Source organism: Lactuca saligna, chromosome 5, assembly GCF_052625555.1.
Source record: "Lactuca saligna cultivar CGN05327 chromosome 5, ASM5262555v1, whole genome shotgun sequence".
In the NCBI taxonomy this organism is placed as follows: Eukaryota; Viridiplantae; Streptophyta; class Magnoliopsida; order Asterales; family Asteraceae; genus Lactuca; species Lactuca saligna.
The window spans coordinates 164,994,850-165,001,171 of NC_136421.1; positions in this window are offsets into that span (position 1 = coordinate 164,994,850).

Sequence of the window (6,322 nt, forward strand, 5' to 3'; positions counted from 1 at the left end):
GGACAAACCATAAGGACCAAAACTATAATTTACTCTAAATATCTATACTACCTTATAAAAGAAATCTTACTATTTCTATAAATAGAATCAATATAATAATAATATTTTTTTAAGACGTTCAAGTCTTTAAGCTTAAAGTACAACCAACTATTAATATAATAATACTATAATATATATCTTACAAATGATAATATTAGGTATACAAGTATTAAAAACACATTTAAATTAGTATTTCCTTATTTTTAGAGATTGAATTAGTATTTTCATCAATTTTGACCCAACTTGTACTCGTAAAATATCTCTTCTCTGGTATCTGGTGCATTTGAAATCTGAAACACTTCTTCTCGACAAATCTTTTGAAATTTAAAAGCTCATTCAAATTGGAGTTCCTTAATTTTTTGCATAAAATATAGTTGACTGGAGACTAATTTAAATCTTCATCTTCTTTTCCTCCATGGAATCCACCACCACAATATTTTTTGGTTTTGGCATTGCACTTTTTATTTTTGTGAAACCGATCGATAATGTTGCAAGTGTTCTTAAAAATATAACATGTCTTCGAATGTAACTAATTGTTTGAAAGAAACTATTCGCCGCCGCCGTTTTGCGCGGGCAAACAACTAGTTTTACATATATAAATATATAAGTATTATGTGACTTTTTAATTTTAAAATTTATAAGAAATCCATAAAATGACATTTGTATATTATTTATTCTAAAAATACTACAAAATAACAAGTGTTAAAACTTATAAAAGATTAAAAAGTGGTAAAAAAAATTTCATTTATTAAAAAAGATACGGTACATATCATCATGTTATATAAGTAGGAAGATAAGTAAAAAGAAAAAATAAGATGATATTTAATTTATATTTTCTAATTATTTAATCTAAAATACGTTACTTAGCATATCAATCCCACAATAAATTGGTAAAGGAATTTAACATGACCAAATTCTCTCCTTTTTTGTTTGTGTACGGATATTTGGTCAAATGTTTTGAAAATGTGTGTAAGAACTAGGAGACGATTCAGCAAAGACAAAATACAAGTCAAAGAAAAATAAACAAATACAAGTTGAAAACTATATCCTCTTGGTCACCTTTCACACACATTCTTTTTTATATATAAAATGGTTCATGCACAACTAATGCATTATTAATTTTTTAATTGTTTATCGTCATGCAAAGCATATTGTAATTTTCTTCTTGGAAAATATTTTGCATATTATTAATATTTTAAAATTCAATTAACAAAAATTATTAATCCTCAATTTTATTTTTTAAATCATACAATATATGTAACTATTGGTGTATATAAAAGCTTAGAGCTGATAAAAAAAAAAAAGAACACAACATAACAATTGGTGTATTTAGAAGCGTAAAGTTAATAAAAAGTGACACAACCTGCTAACCTAACATAATAATTAACCGATTTGTTAGAAAATTTTAACTCGTCTGATTAAATTGGTCAACTCGTTTAACTAAACAAGATATATACTTGAAATTTCAATCGTAACTTTAACATGTCAAATTGTTTAAAGATAAAATAAAATTTTTATATTGTATTTATTAAATATCCATACATAATAGTTAATGATTTTAATTATCTTATAGTTGTGATTTGTGAATGTAGTTTATTGTTTTAAAAGTTTGAACAATTATTGAGGTTTGTAAAATTTTTGTAGTTTCATACTTTCATTTGATTACCGGAAGGACGGAAGGTTTGAAGCATCATGGTTTTCCAAAACTATTTGAGCCGTGTAGTATACAAAGAAGGTTTTCTCAATTTACCAAAATTTTATATGCAAATAGTAAGGAAACGGACCATTCAAATTGAGTTAAAAATAATTGTCAAATTTTAAACCAAGTTGGCAAGGTATCTTGGGTAATAACTAATAAATGCATATTCTAACCAATTTGACTACAAGACATTATTAGTATATGAAAATAGATTTAACATATAAAACAAAACGAATTTGAATTGATTCCTTTTTTAGTAAAAACCGTTTTCCATTTAGATTATAATAGATTAATTCTACGAGAAATTAAATGAATCGAAAAGGAATTTGAGTTAAAATTGGAAATATGTTTGACATTATTGATGCTTTGGGCTCTAGCCTCTATTAGACTATATTTTCATTGGTGACTAAATCAAAATTATTATTATTATTATTATTATTATTATTATTATTATTATTATTTTTATATCATAATAAATAAAAATAATTTTGTTACATGTCATCTTCTAATGCAATATGATTTTTTTTATTTTTTTTTCCACTTGGTAAATTCTGATTTTTCTTAATATTACAAAGTTAATGTTCGACTAAAATTTAAAGTCGATTAACTCCTTTTAATGGTTACATATGTTTTAAATGGAAGGTATTTAATTCACAGAAAGTTCCGCATAATTGTTATACAAAATTATCATTCCTTCCTTTTTTTTAATCGGTTATATGTTTGATCTATTGATTTTTTGATTTTTTTCACGGCTAATATTTTATAACATTCCATTATTATACAATTTCAAATCAAAGGAATCTCTATTCTAATAAATAAATAGTTTTAATTTCTTTTTAATAAATGTCACTATAATACAACACCTCATTAATATTATGTCATGTGTCATGTAGATATAGTAGACAACTTATTTCAAAATTCAAAATTTATATTTTCTAATTATATGTTAATTTTGAAGTTATAATACTTTAAAATTTTGATATATCTCTTAATTAATAGTTTATTTAAAATGATTTATTTAAAATAATTAATTAATAATTATAAATTTTTATTGGGAAGGTTTAATTAATTTTATAAACTAGTTCAAAATATATGATATGTGATCATTGTGTATTTATGTATTGTTATCTTTTCCAAAATTGATTTTGAAAATTATATATAAATACAATATCATTCTTATGTTGTTCTTAATTCCAATAATCCAATTGTTATCACAGATTCTTCAAACTTTTACTCTGCGTCATCACATTGAATAAATCACCGTCTTCAGCAGGTTAGCTAAACATTTTGATTACATTCAATAATTTTTTATGCAAAGCATCTAATTGTTGTTTATATGCTCTGTTTATGTATTAATCTTAACGTCAAATTCTAATGTAATTTTAATATTCAAAATTTGTTGATGTTGGAATGCATAAAAAGTGTTCTAATGCCTCAAAGAAATCTATTTTACCTTATTTTGACTTAAAGACACTATCAATAATTCCTCATTTAATCTAAAAGATTAAAAAAAACGATTTAATGTATCTTTTTTTATTGTTTCTTGGACCATAATGGTTGCCTCAGCTTAGATCTTAATTCTACTTGATGCAAGAATATTGAAAATACCCAAAAACCCATTATATTCATATATAATGGAATAAGATATTAATTATAAAATTTTGAATGTAAATAGCTATAACATATATGAAAATTTTTATTTGGAACAAGTTCATGAAGTAAGGAATGAAATTCATCATCATCAAACTTGTAACCAAGAGCCTATGCCAAATAAACCATGTATGATATTCAAATTAGACATAATCATAAATGCACATGTAGTACTTGAAAAAAGTAGCAATTATCTATATAATTCAAAATTCTAATATCTTTTTACTTGAAAATGTCTTTAGAGTTTTCATTTATGAAATGTGAAGCTATAATGTAATTACCTTAAAACCAACCATGGCTGCCCCGTGTTCTCGGTACTAGTCTAAGCACATATTGGGGACTTCAAATTCGTCTATGTTTACGTGTGTCAACATGAATTCTGCATCAAAATTTTCATATGTTTTATAGCCATTTACAAAAAAAAAAAAAAAAAAAAATTATAATTACACCTTATATCATTATATATGTATATAATGGGTTCTTGGGTACATTCACTATTATTAGAAAATTGAAAATCTAATTTTCCGATGGAATTACCTAAACCCTAAATGTACATGTAGTACTTAAAAAAGAAAACCTATATAATTCAACATCCTACTATCTTTTTACTTGAAAATGTCTTCAGAAGTCTTCATTTGTGAAATGCGAAGCTATAATGTAATTACCTTGAGATCAGCTATGGTTGTCCAGTGTTCTCAGTACAAGTCTAAGCATATATTGGGGTGTTCAAATTCGTTTATGTTTAAGTGTGTCAACATGAATTGAGGATCAAAAATTTCATATATGTTATAGCCATTTACAATCAAAATTTTATAATTACACCATATGCCATTGTATATGTATATAATGGGTTCTTGGGTACCTTCACTGTTATTAGAAAATTGAAAATCTAATTTTCTGATGAAATTACCATTTTTACCCATGCTACCTTATTACATGTTGTGCTATTGAAAAAAAAAAACCATTAATAGTGACAATTCCTGCATCTATTATTAATTTACATCTTATAGGGATCGCTTGTATAAACTATAATTTATACACTTTAATTTATATGATTAATTTTGAAACACCATGCTCTTTTAGGAAACTAGAATATTAAATTATTTCTTACATATAAACCTAATTGGCTAATTTATTTAAGAAACTAATACATCTTCACAGTATGATACAAATGGTAATTCATGTGTATTTTTAACTTTTTTTTTACATGCATAGAAAATGGACTCTAAAATTTATATGGCTTTAACTTGTGCATATAGCACTTCTTTTATCATGTACTAGGCGAATGATCGCGCGTTGCGCAGAAACACCTATATAGTTGAAGTCTTTACAAATATCTGTTTTTTTAATATAACAATAACGTTGTTGTTAAATTTGATATAATAATTTGTATATTAAATTGACATAATATATTGATTATTTGAATTATATGATAATATATACATCTATTATAACTCATAATCTCAATCATTTGAATGACTTCTACCTGCGAGTTACACATGAATAAAATTAAATATAATATATGGTCTAATGTTATTTATAGTTATTGTTATTGTTAATTAATTTTTAAAATTTATTTTCTTAATGTTTTAATTTCTATCATTGTAATTATTTAAAACGTCAAACTTTGTTTTTGATTTTAAAGTTAACAATATAATTGTAACATCCCAAAATTCAATGCCAAAAATTTCGTTTTAAATAAATTATAACATAAAAACCATCGGTATAAAAAGCATTCATAATGATGTCTCATATCACAATCAATATGTCAATAATCCAAAACATGTCACCATAAAAAACATTTTTGTCAAAAGTAAATTAAATCAGAGTACTCTCTCAGGAAACTCCATGTGGAAAACATGTGTGTGTGTGTGTGATGCGCTGCTACACTACCGACTCCTTCCCCTTAGACGAAGAGGTACCTGAAACCAAAACTGAAACCATAAGCACGAAGCTTAGTGAGTTCCCTCATCGTACCACATACCATATAATCACATAACATGCATATACTGTCAGGCATATCTGGTTGCCCGACCTACCCCTTCGGTCCTCTCGACCGGATACTGCCTAGCATATTTGGGTGCTGGCCTCCCCTTCGGTCCTCTCGACCGGATACTGCCTAACATATCTGGGTGCTGGCCTCCCCTTCGGTCCTCTCGACCGGATACTGCCTAACATATCTGGGTGCTGGCCTCCCCTTCGGTCCTCTCGACCGGATACTGGGGACTATTTCACCCTTCTACTACTACCACATAACATGTAACACATAATCGTATTCTATCTAGCATGACTGGGTATGACTACCCCTTTTGGCCCTATCGACCGAAAATCTTGGGGATTGTCTCCCCTACTGCTACTAGCATATAACATCATATCATTATAGCACATAACATATCAGGTAATAACAAACCTAGATGAATATGACAGAGACAGTCATCTAACATGCAACTCCTACCAGTGTGCCGACATTGGTGCCTTAGACCCATTGTTACTAGAAGGTAACTCACCTCGTAAGGTTGACTGCTGAAAAGCTGATCGACAGATGTCTGACTGCTGGTCTGGTGATCCTCCGACTATAAATCCATAAAATACTTAATCAGACACTAATAACTACTCTTAGGGAAAAGTGACTATTTTACCCCTGACCAAGTCAAAGTCAAAGTCAACTTTCAGTTGACCTGACTCGCCGAGTTGGGCCGCCAACTCGTCGAGTCCCTATCCTTCCATCTGACCTTCTTCACGCTTCTACTCGTCGAGGTTAGCAACGTCTCGAAGAGTCCTCCTTCTAAGATAACCTCGAATGAACCTTCATCCGACTCGTCGAGTTGTATGAACAACTCATTGAGTTCATCCCCATCCTATGAACACGTCCTGACCTTGACTTGCCAAGTTGTATGAATAACTCGTCGAGTTCATCTTCAATGGGTGGGAGAT